Source organism: Ischnura elegans, chromosome 3 (assembly GCF_921293095.1).
Source record: "Ischnura elegans chromosome 3, ioIscEleg1.1, whole genome shotgun sequence".
NCBI lineage: Eukaryota > Metazoa > Arthropoda > Insecta > Odonata > Coenagrionidae > Ischnura > Ischnura elegans.
This window is the reverse complement of record NC_060248.1, coordinates 131285168-131298540: the sequence shown is the minus strand read 5'-3', so window position 1 is coordinate 131298540 and position 13373 is coordinate 131285168.

Genomic DNA, 13373 nt, shown 5'->3' with positions numbered 1-13373 from the left:
TTTGTTTTTTAAAAACTCAATGTGCTCACGCCAATTAAGGCGGCGGTCAAAAATCAAACCCAGAAAGCGGGCGGAATCCGTATAAGGTAGAATTCGGCCGCTCAGGCGAAGTTCTGGTGGAGGAACTTGTGCCCGCTTACGATGGAAGTGGACACATTTCGTTTTTTCAACGGAAAAACGAAATCCACTTCGATTCGACCATTCCCCAAGTCTGTTAAGGGTCAGCTGGATGACCCGTGCGGCACTGGCAATTGTGGATGATCGACAGAAAATGGCCAAGTCGTTCACGAATAAGGAGCCCATCACTGGTGTTCTGACGCATTCTGTAACGTCATTTATCGCAATGGCGAAGAGTGTGACGCTGAGTACAGAGCCTTGTGGTACCCCATTATGTTGTGTAAAAGGTCCGGATAAATGATTACCTATTCTTACTTTAAAAACACGGTCTGCTAAAAAAATTTTGATAAAAATTGGGAGATTTCCTCTTAGGCCCCACTCATGTAACGTATTCAGAATCTTCTGGCGCCAGACTCGGTCACACGCCTTCTCCAGATCGAAGAACACGGCTATGACATGCTGGCCCAGAAGGAAAGCCTCCTGGATAAAATTTTCGGTTCTCACGAGGTGGTCTGTGGTGGATCTACCTCGCCTGAAACCGCACTGGATATTGGAAAGAAGGTTCCGACGCTCCAACCACCAAACGAGCCGACGTTTCACCATTCTTTCCATGGTCTTGCATAGACAACTGGTCAAGGATATTGGCCTATAATTATTTGGGTCTGTTTTATCCTTTCCTTGTTTGGGGATAGGGACAACTACGGATTCCCGCCACGCTGTAGGGAAGCTTCCCTCAACCCAAATTTGATTGAGGGTATGGAGAATATCCATCAACGCGTTCTCCGGTATATTCCGAAGAAATATGTTTAGGACACCGTCCACTCCTAGCGCGGTGTCTTTGGAATCCGCTATGGCGGACTTCAGTTCCCATAAGGAAAAAAGATTATTGTATCCGGCTGCTGCGTGCGATTCGGTGAAGTTCAAGTGTGGGGAGCGTTCCCTAATAGACAGGAAGGTTGCTGAGTAGTTCTCGTCGCTGCCGGTCTTGGCAAACGCTTCCCCGAGAACGTCGCATATCTCCTTCGGTGTGTGAAATGTCACACCTTGAAATACAAGGCACGAAACGCCGTGAACATGCCGTGCTCCCGATATAGCCCTCACCTTGTTCCAGACCTGAGTTAGTGGAGTCCTGTTGTTGATGGAGGATACATAATTTATCCAGGAGGCCTTCTTTGACTCCTTTATAATTAGTCGAGCCTTTGCTCTGAGTCGTCGAAATGAGGCAAGATTAGAGGCAGTTGGAAACTTATTAAAAATACGGAGGGCACGTTTCCGTTTCTTAATAGCTTCGGCGCATTCCTCATTCTACCATGGTACCGCTGGTCGACGGATTGCGCCTTTAGATAAGGGGACACTACGTTTCGCTGCGTCCACTATGCTAGCGGTTAGCACCTCAACGTTCTTTGTTCCGCCCCGAAGAGCATCGTACGTGAAATTAAAAGAATTTTTAAAAACAGACCAGTCGGCTTTGTGGACAATCCAGTTGCCCTCGCGGATAAAATTCGTATTGTTAATCTCGTCAGATTTGATTAAAATCGGGAAGTGGTCACTACCACAGATATCCGTATGGACAGACAGTTTCAGTCTTGTAAAAATGCTGCTCGTGCATAAGCACAAATCAATGGAGGAATATTCTCCGTTAAAGGAGTTAAAGCGTGTCCTCTCGCCATTGTTCAATAAAAAGTTTAAAATCTCGGAAAAAGCTGCTTAAAATCCGTCCCCTTCTGTTGCGCCCTACAGGCCGCCCTACAGAGGATCATGAGCGTTAAGTCACCCAATAAAATATAGGGTCGCGGCAATTGACGTATGAGGGCTTGAAGGTTATTGTCATTTACCGGAGCATCTTCCGGGAGGTACACGTTGTACAGCGTTACCTCCATGGGTGCATGGACGGTGACGGCCACAGCCTGGAATGGGGTGGTTAGCCGCACACGGGAGGTGTGTAGGGTATCCCGGACCGCTATTGCTACACCACCTTGGGCTCTTCGCCCACTCAAGTCATCCAACCTAGTCACACTATATCCCTTTAAAATTCCCTTGTCTGTCGATTTAAAATGCGTTTCTTGTAGACATATACACGAAGGGTTAAAATCATTTATTAAAACAGCCAGCTCCTCCATATGCCGATAAAATCCATTACAATTCCATTGTAATATAAAACCCATAAAAAGGTTTAAAAAGGGTGAAAGATAAAAACAGAAAAAAAAGATGTAAATATTTAAACTTGGAGCAGCATTAGCCCGGAAATCTGTGGAATCATCGCTTCAAGCGACTTTTCCTTCCCTTATTCCTGACTTTTTCGATCTTTGTGTTCGAAATACAGAGATCTTCGTCTATGTCCTCCTGCATCGGTTCCATACCTTTGCCGGAGGGACCAGGAGAGGAGTTTTCTCTCGCTGGTCAGGTTTTCTGGTGGTTTTCTTTGCTGTATTTTTGGGAGACACTTCGGAGGTGATAGGGGTGTTTTTTTTATTGTTGCTACTGTTACTCGCATTCGTTTTTTTAATACATCTATCTGCTTTTCAGGTTCCGTCTGCAGAAATGGTGCACTTCTTAACTGGAGCGGAGGCGATTGCGGCAAAGGAACGCGAGAAAGAGGGGGCACTAGGGGCTTTGAACTTTTTCCTTGCCTCTAGGTAAGATATTTTATCCACAGTTTTAATTTCCATAATCTTCCGTTCCTCTTTCATTTTCGGGCAATCGCGAGAATAAGCCGCGTGCGTACCCTCGCAATTCACGCAGCAGGCCGCTTCAGCACATTTGTCCCCATCGTGCTTGTCCTTGCCGCAGCGCGGGCAGGTAGCCTTGCCCTCACATCGCGGTGCGATGTGGCCGAATTTTTGGCACTGGAAACAGCGCATCGGGGCTGGTATGAATGGTCGCACGGGCACTGATTCATACCCTATGAACACTTCATCAGGGAGCCGGTCACACGTAAATGTAAGCACTACAGAGGTGGTGTTTACTATTTCTCCATTCCGTTTCGTTGTCAGCCGACGAGCGTCGCACACTCCCTGGGATGCCATCTCTTTTTCTCACTTTTTTTAGTGTTTCCTTCTGACATTTCATTATAAGAAATTAATTGTTTCTCATTTCTCCCCCATTCGTTTCCGGACGGGATCTTTTTGTTGGAGGTAAGAAGTTATTATCCATACGCACGTACAAAATTCGTCCCCTGGGCTCCCCACCCACCACGGAGCCACACATTCGGGACGCCACACCGAGATCCGGTGTGGTCGCCAGGGCTACCCAAGAGATATAGGAACCTTCGATAGGAGGCCTCTTTCGGGTTAGAACCTCCAGCACGGGGGCCCTCCGAACCCACACACCTTCGGCCGCCCTACGGAGACCCCCATATCTCCAGCACTAACCCGTCCTGGCGTACGCTCGGAAGGAGCCGCCAAGCTCCCCAGCCGCCAGGAGCCGATTGACCGAGCTGGGCTCTTCTCGGCCGCCCGTTTTTCGGGGAATCCAGGGCCGAAGTGGGGTATTGAACTCCGGCCCATACCGGGTTTTCGACGCCCAGCTGGGTGCCGGAGAACTCACCCACCAGGATCCCCTTCTCCCCCACGTACGGGTCTCCACGCACGGCAAACACGTGGGTGATTCTGGACGCCAGATGTTACGGCTACTCAGAACAGCAGAGTCACATGCTGTCTGGACACTATCCGAGCGAGCGACGGGGTTTTTTAACGAGCTTGTCTCCTCGGTGGGCTCGGGTCCGTGGGGGCGCGGCTCCCCAAAGGAAGAGATCACCCTCTTCCCCCCGTGCTGGGATTTTTTTTTTCAGTTTCATCACCTGATGTCCTGCAATGGATACAAAAGCTTGCTTAACAAATCATAATACAATGAAGCTACCCCCGAAAGCCTTCAATACCCATGAACCTTGCTTCACAAGCATATGTTTAAATTTTTCTGTCGCTCCATCCCTCTTTCGCGATTGCTGCTGTACTGTTGTTTTCTTGAGGCAGCATTTCCACAATCATGACTCTAATATCTACGAGGAGTTTATTGTTATTAGTCCCGAAGTTATTATAGCAGTCGCTTTCTCTCTCTCAACATCTTCACTGGATCCCTAAATGACAAAGGTTGCTGTTTACTGCAATTAATGCCAATTATAATGGTACATATAGTAACCGTTGCCGTTTGGCTCGGTTCATGGATTATTAAAGAGGCGTTTACGAGGTAGGGAAGGCTTGTGTAAATTGTGAAGGGTTGTATAAAAATTGTTAAGGGTTATATAATTTCGTATAAATGCTTATGTAATTTTGTGTGAATGTGTGCGTGTGAATGACTTACTTTTGTATTTTTCCATTCCCCACCCCTCCCACGATTCTTCCGTCTACGAATTGTGGAAAGTTCCGTTGTCTACGTGATTCGTAGCATGTTTCCCCCCACCCCACTGTGAAGCCGGAACACCTGCATACGGAGGTGATGTAATCCTCCAACCTCGCCCTCCACAGAAACCCCCTACGGAAGAATAGCCGAAAAAACCCGATGTCCTGGGTTTTTCCGTTCACTCATTCCCCTCCCAGAAAGTGGCTATACAAGCGGAGAGCGGATTTTGCTGGAGAGGTCAGCCGGAGGCTCTGTTGGGCGACCCATCCATCCTGTGAGGAGAGAGAGAGAGAGAGGCAGCCCAGCGTGGAAGAAGACGCGATGACGGCGGTGACTTGGAAAGAGGAGATAAGACGGTATCTTCCTAGCACGCGCGGCAGAAGACGTCAATCCACGGCGCCAACGAAGGAGTTCTCTCATCCCACAGCGATACTAGTCGCAATATCGAGCCAGCCGAGGAAATCTTCTCCACCAGCAACTCAGCGAGAGCGATAAGTACTCTAGCCACCAATATCCCCAAATTTCAGCAGAATCAGAAGAGCCCCATTCACCCCTCAACCATTCAAGAGAAGAAGAATAGTGATATATTCCCATGCATTTTTTTTAATTCCCCCGCCCCCGTGTCCCCGTGTGTGTGTGAATGGTTAATAGGACAATAAGTGATAATTTGGAATTGGCGTTTGTCATTTTTCAAGCATTTTTGTAATATTTCACGCCAACAATTGTAAGCAGGGTTTATTTTCTTTTCTGTCATTCATTAATTGTTGTTACAAGGTATTTAACTGGCCAGTAGCAGTAGTTTAATTATTGTTATTCAGAGAGTCATTTATTTATGTATTTTGTGGAACATTTCCCAATTGAAGTGCACATTAAACGTGTTGTTGGAATTGTAAACTGTTACGTAAGCCTTCATTATTTCGTACGCGCCAGCCTCCATTCAGCAAGTGAACCCACCCCAACAGCCGGAGAGTAAAGTCCGAACTTTGAACACATAAAGGTGTTCTCTTTTTGACGAATTTAAGTATACCGGGACTAGCCACGGTGATAACTTTTACGGGAGTCAGCCGCAATGCACAATTGCGCGAAAAATCCACAGAGAAAAAATCATTCGCCTTGACCGGGACCGGGACTTTTACGGGAGTCACCCGCAATGCACAATTGTGGGAAAATGCGAATGACGCCTCGGTAGCTTAACTGGCTAAAGCACTCGGCCGGAAATCGAGGGATCCGGGTTCGAATCCCGGTCAAGGCGAATGATTTTTTCTCTGTGGATTTTTCGCACAATTGTGCATTGCGGGTGACTCCCGTAAAAGTTATCACCGTGGCTAGTCCCGTTATACTTAAATTCGTCAAAAAGAGAACACCTTTATGTGTTCAAAGTTCGGACTTTACTCTCCGGCTGTGGCGCCGTGCGCACGATTTGGACTGCTCGTCGCATAATATGCTCAGCAGTCCATACCACCTTGTCCGGTATAGTCCACAAATTTCCACAGGGATGAATGACGCCTCGGTAGCTTAACTGGCTCAAGCACTCGGCCGGAAATCGAGGGATCCGGGTTCGAATCCCGGTCAAGGCGAATGATTTTTTCTGTGGATTTTTCGCACTAATAGAAAATATTTTCTTGAAATACGGAAAATCCACGGCGGATAAGGAGGAGAGACTAAAAGAAAGAAAGTCAGGCTCACAAACACCAGGGAGACTCATTGGTAGGCATTTTCCTGAACATAACCCACCAACACAAAAAAGGAAGCATGGGGTGAAAAGGTGTGTCGTGTGCCTGGCAAAAGGACAGAGAAGGGAGACGATCTTTCTGTGTACTGTGTGCGATGCCCCCCTCTGTGAAGCGCCATGCTTCCAAACGCACCACACAAAATTGAACTATTGACAAAAAGTGATTTTTTTTTTCTATTTTTTAAACGAATATTTGTTTCAGTTCTTTCCACACTACTATTATCAAAATCAAGGTATCATATATATATTTTCTCTAATATCTGACGTATTCTGAAAGGGAAATCTAAGGAAAGTGAAGTGTTATAAGTGAAAGTGTCCAATTCAAATTTTAAATTTAAAGGGAAAATCTGAAAATTGTAAAATTTGTTTATTTTATTCATCAACAATTATTTGTTGATTTACATCAATAAGCTATTTTAAATATGTTCAATCTTTATCGCACAACTGCCACTTTGTGACAAATAGTGTAACCCACAAAGATGATCGGAATTTTTTTACATTATAATGAAAAAAATTATGCCATTTATTTGCAGTTGTTCACTTTGTATATTTCAATTATTATTTTGTTAACAAATTAAAAAATATGTTGCACAATAATTTGAAAAGTATAAATCTATGAAAAATAAAGTTTCTATCATCAAAATATTAGAACAGAGAAAACATTTTTTTACTAGAACTTGTGTAAATTGCCAATTGTTTATACAATGTAATTTTTTGTGTGTGAGATTGACTATAATAAACAAGCTATGAAATTTTTCACCAACCAGAATTTCATTTCATACGTAAAATTAGAAGACCTTATGAGGAAAAAATTAGGTAAAAGGAAGTTTTTGGCAAAAAGGTATTCAAAATGTTGAAAAAAAAATGTTTTACCACATTTAAAAAAATTCATGATTTGCGCTCCTGGCGGTACATGTAATCACTTTTTTATCCCGTGAAAATCGGTGGATATGCTCCCCACCAGGTGAAAGGTAAGGAAATTTGTGCCCCCAACCAAGGGGTTAATTACACTTTTGTTGAATAAAATTGTCCGTTCGATTTCAGAACTTCAAAGATTGAGCTATAATTTCAAAAATAAAGTAAGATTTCAGGAGTATTCGCTTAACTATTTACATTTATCAAAGAATGCACTGTAAAATGTCTAACTATGAACGGTAAGAGTACTATCTACGTAATGTGTATGTTGTACTGTGTTGCCTCGGGTGAACAGGCAGCTCTCACCAAGGAAAATCTTTAACTTACGGTGCTATTCATAGACGACACTTAGGCTAAAGTGTCACTTTAGACGGCTAAAGTGTTCTTTACGCCCTCCATAGTTGTCACACTTACGCTGGAGTTGGCTAAAGCGTCTCTTTACCGTTAAGTGCCCGATCGTAGCTCACTTTAGCTCTATAAGTGGCCTTCCGTAAAGGAAAATGGCTGACGTGGATATCTTGGATAATGTTGAAGATTGGGAGGAAATTGCCGAGGATATGGAGATGCTGGTAGTTAATCAAAGGAGGCGGTATATAAGAGACTTGGAAAACCCGATGGAATTCTTTGGTGAAGACGATTTCCGTCGAAGATATAGGTTTTCAAAAATTGTGGTAACGGAGCTCATCGAACTCTTCATTGAAGATCTTCCCTCTGTAGATAGAAGAGGGCTACCGGTTCCTCCGATATTACAGCTGCTGACTGCTCTGCTGTACTATGCCACAGGTGAGAATATTTTCATGTGAATATATTCCAGTTGTTGTTCATATTAACTTCTCTCCGTGAGTTCAAGAGTAAGCTACAGCATAAACTACATGATACATCATTATTTATACCTTTAACCCCGCAAACATAATTTAAGTAATGGAGCTGATGCATGTATTCACATATTAAATGTCATTTCATTGTCTGAGGTTCGTAGAAAATAATTTGACGGAGGTACTTGAAAGAGTTGAATACATTTCAACCGCTGCATGCAATGAGATTTAAGTCGACGGCCTTGTGTTACCCCTACGGATAATGAGAGGCATATGTAGCCCGAGGAATTTGTTGCATGCATTTCGGGGTACATCAACGTCGATGTTAAGATACCTTGTATATCTGTTCAAAGTGATGACTTGGTGTTCCCTTTCATGAAATCTTTCTCCATGGTGTTTCTTTTCAGGAAATGTTCAGTCGGTGGCTGCAGATTTGGTAGGAATCAGCCAATCAACGGTATCGCGAGTTATAAAAAAACTTCCATACTGATTGCCAGATTATTTCCGCGGTATGTGAGCATTCCACACGCTGAAGGTCCCCGAAGGAATGCTGTGGCCTTCTATGCCAAGGCTAGATTCCCGGGAGTGCTAGGGTGTATAGATGGAACGCACATGCCCATTAAGGGTCCCGGAGGAGAATACGGGGAAATATTCCGAAATAGGAAGGGACTTTTCTCCTTTAATTGCCAGGTAAGTGCTATTTAAACCCTGTCTTGATAAATATATGTATTTTCTAATATTTGTTCTTCTGTTGAGTTGGGTAGCCCTTGATTGAAGAAGTTTCATTCGGGTATACAATCCTAATTTGATGAAGTACACATTTATTTCCTGGGAAGTTCAATCACCCTATCAAAATCGAAAGCCTGGCTGTAGATTTGGGATTTGCGGTGGAGGTCCTTGATAAACTGCATATTCTGCTTGCATTTGGCTTGGAAACGGCTTTCATCAATAATTGTTTTATAACCTTTGGAAAGATTTCGGTTGTTGCCTGAAGAAATTCTTGTTGTTGTGAATGGCTTGACGCTCATCTACTTCAGGATAGTTCGAGAAACACATTCCATTGTAACGCTCGCATAACACTTACTACAATGAATGCAAATGGCAATAGAGAGCTCCTAAACAATGCTATACCATACCAACCTTTCCATGTATGTGATATGATATTGCTTGCATTAATGAACTTGCATGAAGGAATTCATTGCCATTATTCCTGCTGATTTCTATTTTGAATATCCATTATGAGTCCAGTGGCCAAACATTGAGTGCCAAGAAAACATGCCATTGCACTTGTTAACTTAAACCACCTTTACAATGTAAAAACATCCTAGCAATTATCTCCTTTTCTTTAAATTGTAAAGGCTTATTGGCATGCAGTTTTTCATACTGCATTGTATTTTCCTAGGGATTGAGAGGTTTCCAATTTCCTCATAATGGCTACGGACTAGAAGTTAGCTAACATCTTAGAGAAATGCTTTCAAGTAGAAAAAGGCGATCGGCATCTCATTTAGACGCTCAGATCAGCTCTTTTCGGACGCCATATTCGATGTTTTTTCAAAAGTTGTACAGAGTGACGATGATTATCTGCAAGCAAAAGATTTTAACATTACCGTGCATCGTGTCGCTATGCAGCAGGGTAGAGGGAAGATATTTACGCACCCTAATTTCCGCTCTTTCCGCGATTTTTGTGCCAACAATAAAAGCATTATTGGTATTAAAAAGGATGACACCATGTGTCTCGCGAGAGCAATTGTTGCAGCTATTTTGCGCATCACTGATGATGCTCGTGCGCCAACCAGTGTGAGAAGCTCTATCGTCAATCTCGTCAAATCTTATAATACGTAGTTATTTAAATCACCTGTGAGATTTCTGTGTACACAGGAGTCGATTTGTCTGAGAAACAACACTCAAGGCTTCGGTGAATATATTATATACTTAAGATGCGCATTATTCGGAATTGGAGGGCATCTCATTCAAATATACGGCAGAAAAATCTACTTCCCCGTACCCTTTAGAAGAACAGACTCATACATCAGCACTGCCTTCCACAGCCAAGGATTTAGGAAAATCCGACAATCCCTCCCCTCTGTATAGACTCCGACCTCCTCCTGAGAGATCCCTCACTTCCCAACCTACACCCGTCAATAGGCAGCGGCAGGGTTGAGCTGCCTGTGGGATGGCATCACTGAAGAGGCGGTTAATTGTCATCTTTGGGAGTGACCTGACGGACTTAGGAGGGCGGGACTGGCAGGAATGCACTATAGCTGCCGACGCAGAGTGTAGTACCCCCGTAACGCCCGGGAGGAAACTTGCACTTGGAACTGCCCATGTGTGTACCCTCGTTTGGCTCCAATTGCCAGTGATTGGGAGCACGATGGCCGGTTCCAGGAAGGCGAAGGCAGCAATGGGCGGCCTCCGACATAGGGAGAGACATCGATTGGGCCTTAGTGACCCACAACGAACCGGACCTTAACCGCCAAGAGCCCCTTTCCACATTCCCTACCCCCTTGGACAACTCTCTGAAAACCTGAACCCTTCATCGCCGCCGCGAGCACAATCGTCGGCGTAGGGCCGTAACTGCAGCACGGCGCGCCCAGAAAATGTAAGGACACCTTGTATTTCCTGGAATTCCTTCATCCCACTCTTATATTCAATAGTAAGAGCTATGGCGACTTTTCGCTCGCAAGGTATCATGAAGACTTTAATTTCAGCCACCATGTTTCTTATGACATCAAAATTCCTTGTCTCCACCCAACTGGCCTTCGTAATTTCGCCGTTGGCCGACGCGCTGCTGTTCGTGCCGAAGCAACAGCTGCTTTTCACCCTAGGAAAATGGCTAGTGCACATCGATCTGCACACCGGAAACCTGCGAGGTGCGCTGAATGATGTGAGAAATTAAATAATTCAGTTCAGTACAAAACACTCAATTCCTCCCCGTATGTGCAAGTAGTCACTGCAAATATTGTAAATGAAAACCTGACTAGTTTTAATTAAGTTTCCCCAGGCATTGCTGATACTTGACAACCTTATTTTTCCTCAAATATCGCGATCCAATAGAGGACTTCGACGAGCTAGGATATGGTCTGCACTATCTGGCCGGAACGGTTACCAATGATCAAATCAAAAAACTTCAAGCCGAAATCAGTAACGTCGCGCGAGATTCAATCACACGATCAAATGGCAAGGTCACTCTCCTCTATCAAATATCCGGCGCCCTAAAAAGGCATGACGAGATGTTCTCTCAAACCGTTAAGATCCTTGGATTTATTACAAAATAGGATAACCCTGAGTAATAATTGACGAATAAATTAATTAACGAGACCCGACATATTACTGAGTTAACGAATGAAATCTCTAGAATTGACGAAATGTTGACGTTGGCAGAGTAAAACTGTCTCTCTCCTTCGATTCTCTCCGCCAACATTCTTTAATAATCCGCCTCTCAGAATAATAGTAGATCCTAGTAGGCAGCATTACGAATTTTCGGCTGTTTCCGAAATTTTCCTGTCGACGTATCCACGTTCATCGTGCTTTTATTCGCTATTTGTAGGGACGGCGAAAGGTGAAGAAGCGGTGTGATATATCCGTGTCCTCAGATACCAACGCGCTGTATACTATCTCGCAAAGGGGATTGATTGGTGCGTGGATATAGAGCGTGCCGCGGCCGAGTCGCCTAGTGCAGAGATGCTCCTCCCGTTCCGAAGAGAAGGTAATGGAAACCCAGGTGAAAGGTACGGGAATCTATAAACTCCCTTCGCGCTGCAGTGTGTCGTAATGGGGGGACAGGAGAGCAAGGACGTGGGGGTGGGTCCACCAAACCCTCCGGAAACGTTCTATTTCAACCGGTGACTCTTTGAACCCTTGAAACGGGTTATAAGCGCGCGGCAGCCACGATGATGAAGAGTCAGATTCTAGACCAGGCCGCGTTGAGTCTGCGACCTCGCAAGACTTGGCCGACCACCCTACCTCTGTCGAGTCTGCGACCTCGCAAGACTTGGCTTCCCCTGACTCTCCCTTCGGCACCGCCCGGCAGTCTCCCCATTGTAAGTTATAGAATAAACCATGAATGAAGCTATAACTTGTCTTTCCTTCTCCCTTAATGTACGGCGACAAGTGCATATATTGAGGGCCATTTATTATTTGGGCATTCAAACCAAGTAGAAGACCAACTCATAGAGGCTCGATAAATAGTAGTGCCAGCCTTGACCGACCTATTTTCAACAGTAGACATGAAGCTTGAATTGCTAGGCCTACCTGGCAGGCGGGCTCAACTCGATCAACTTTTCACTCAGGAGCGAATGGCATATCCGCCCCACGAAGGGCTTCCGCTAAACAAAATGCGCATGTTGATGAAGGTGGTGAATCAGTTAATAGTAGGCAGGGAAATCCAAATACCCAGAGCGTACCCCTTGATATCCGTTATGGCAGGTTTTGTCCTCACGGGAACTACAGCATGCGGAGCGGGGATTATAGTGTTGGAATTAAGGAAAGGTACGGTTAGACCACCTGAAGCGATAAAGGTCATACAGGCGACACCAATCGAAGGGGAAGGGGGGCCCCAAGACGACGACAGTAGTACGACAATCTACTAGTAATGTGATGTTATAACTGTCGGAGTGACTCGCGGAACTTCGGTTTCGCGGAAAAGGGTATCACCATTATCGCGAGCCAGCTATTCCCCTCCCCCTGTGACGAGGCCGACTAGTCACTCACTCAACCCCTCCCCCACCCCGGGCAATGACCTTCCTATCAATCCGAGCGGTACCTGCAACCTTTGCTCCTCAGGATTGACTTATATTGAGGCGCCGTCCTCCGGCCAGGACCTTGTTCCTTCCTTCCCTTCCTCGGTCGCGGGTCGTTATTCATCCTCCTCCGGGCATCCTCCCTCACTCGGTCGCGGGTCGCCAATCCGACCTCCTCCGGGCATCCTCCCTTCCTCGGTCGCGGGTCGCTGTCTGACCTCCTCCGGACTTCCTTCCTGCCTTCCCAACCTCGCCAGGAGCCGTCGTACCGTCCGCACCCGACGAGTCGCCGTCCGTCACAGGTCTCGTCTGCCGCTGAATTCATGTGAGTCCTCATTTCCCCCTTATCCGCTGTGCCTGATCGTTCAGTGTATCAGACTATTAAAAACCCATGAGTTAATCCACTGTCTAGTTATTGAGAATACGCTCCCAACCAATAATGTTGCGACCGCCAACCACGCGACATAACGATAGTTCGACCGCTCAAAATTAATATTAGAATCAATAACAAAATGGGGGAGACTTATAAATTTTAGGAGAATTACGGTTGATTTCATATGTGTATGTTTTATTCTCACAGATTTCCGAATGAATTGCATGAAGTATGATTATTTTATTCAGTGTTTGTAAGTCTACCTATTAATCAACAAGTTACAAATGCATTTCTAATAATTGCAGTTGGTAGGAAGGAGAGAGAGAACGATCGTAGGTTTACGC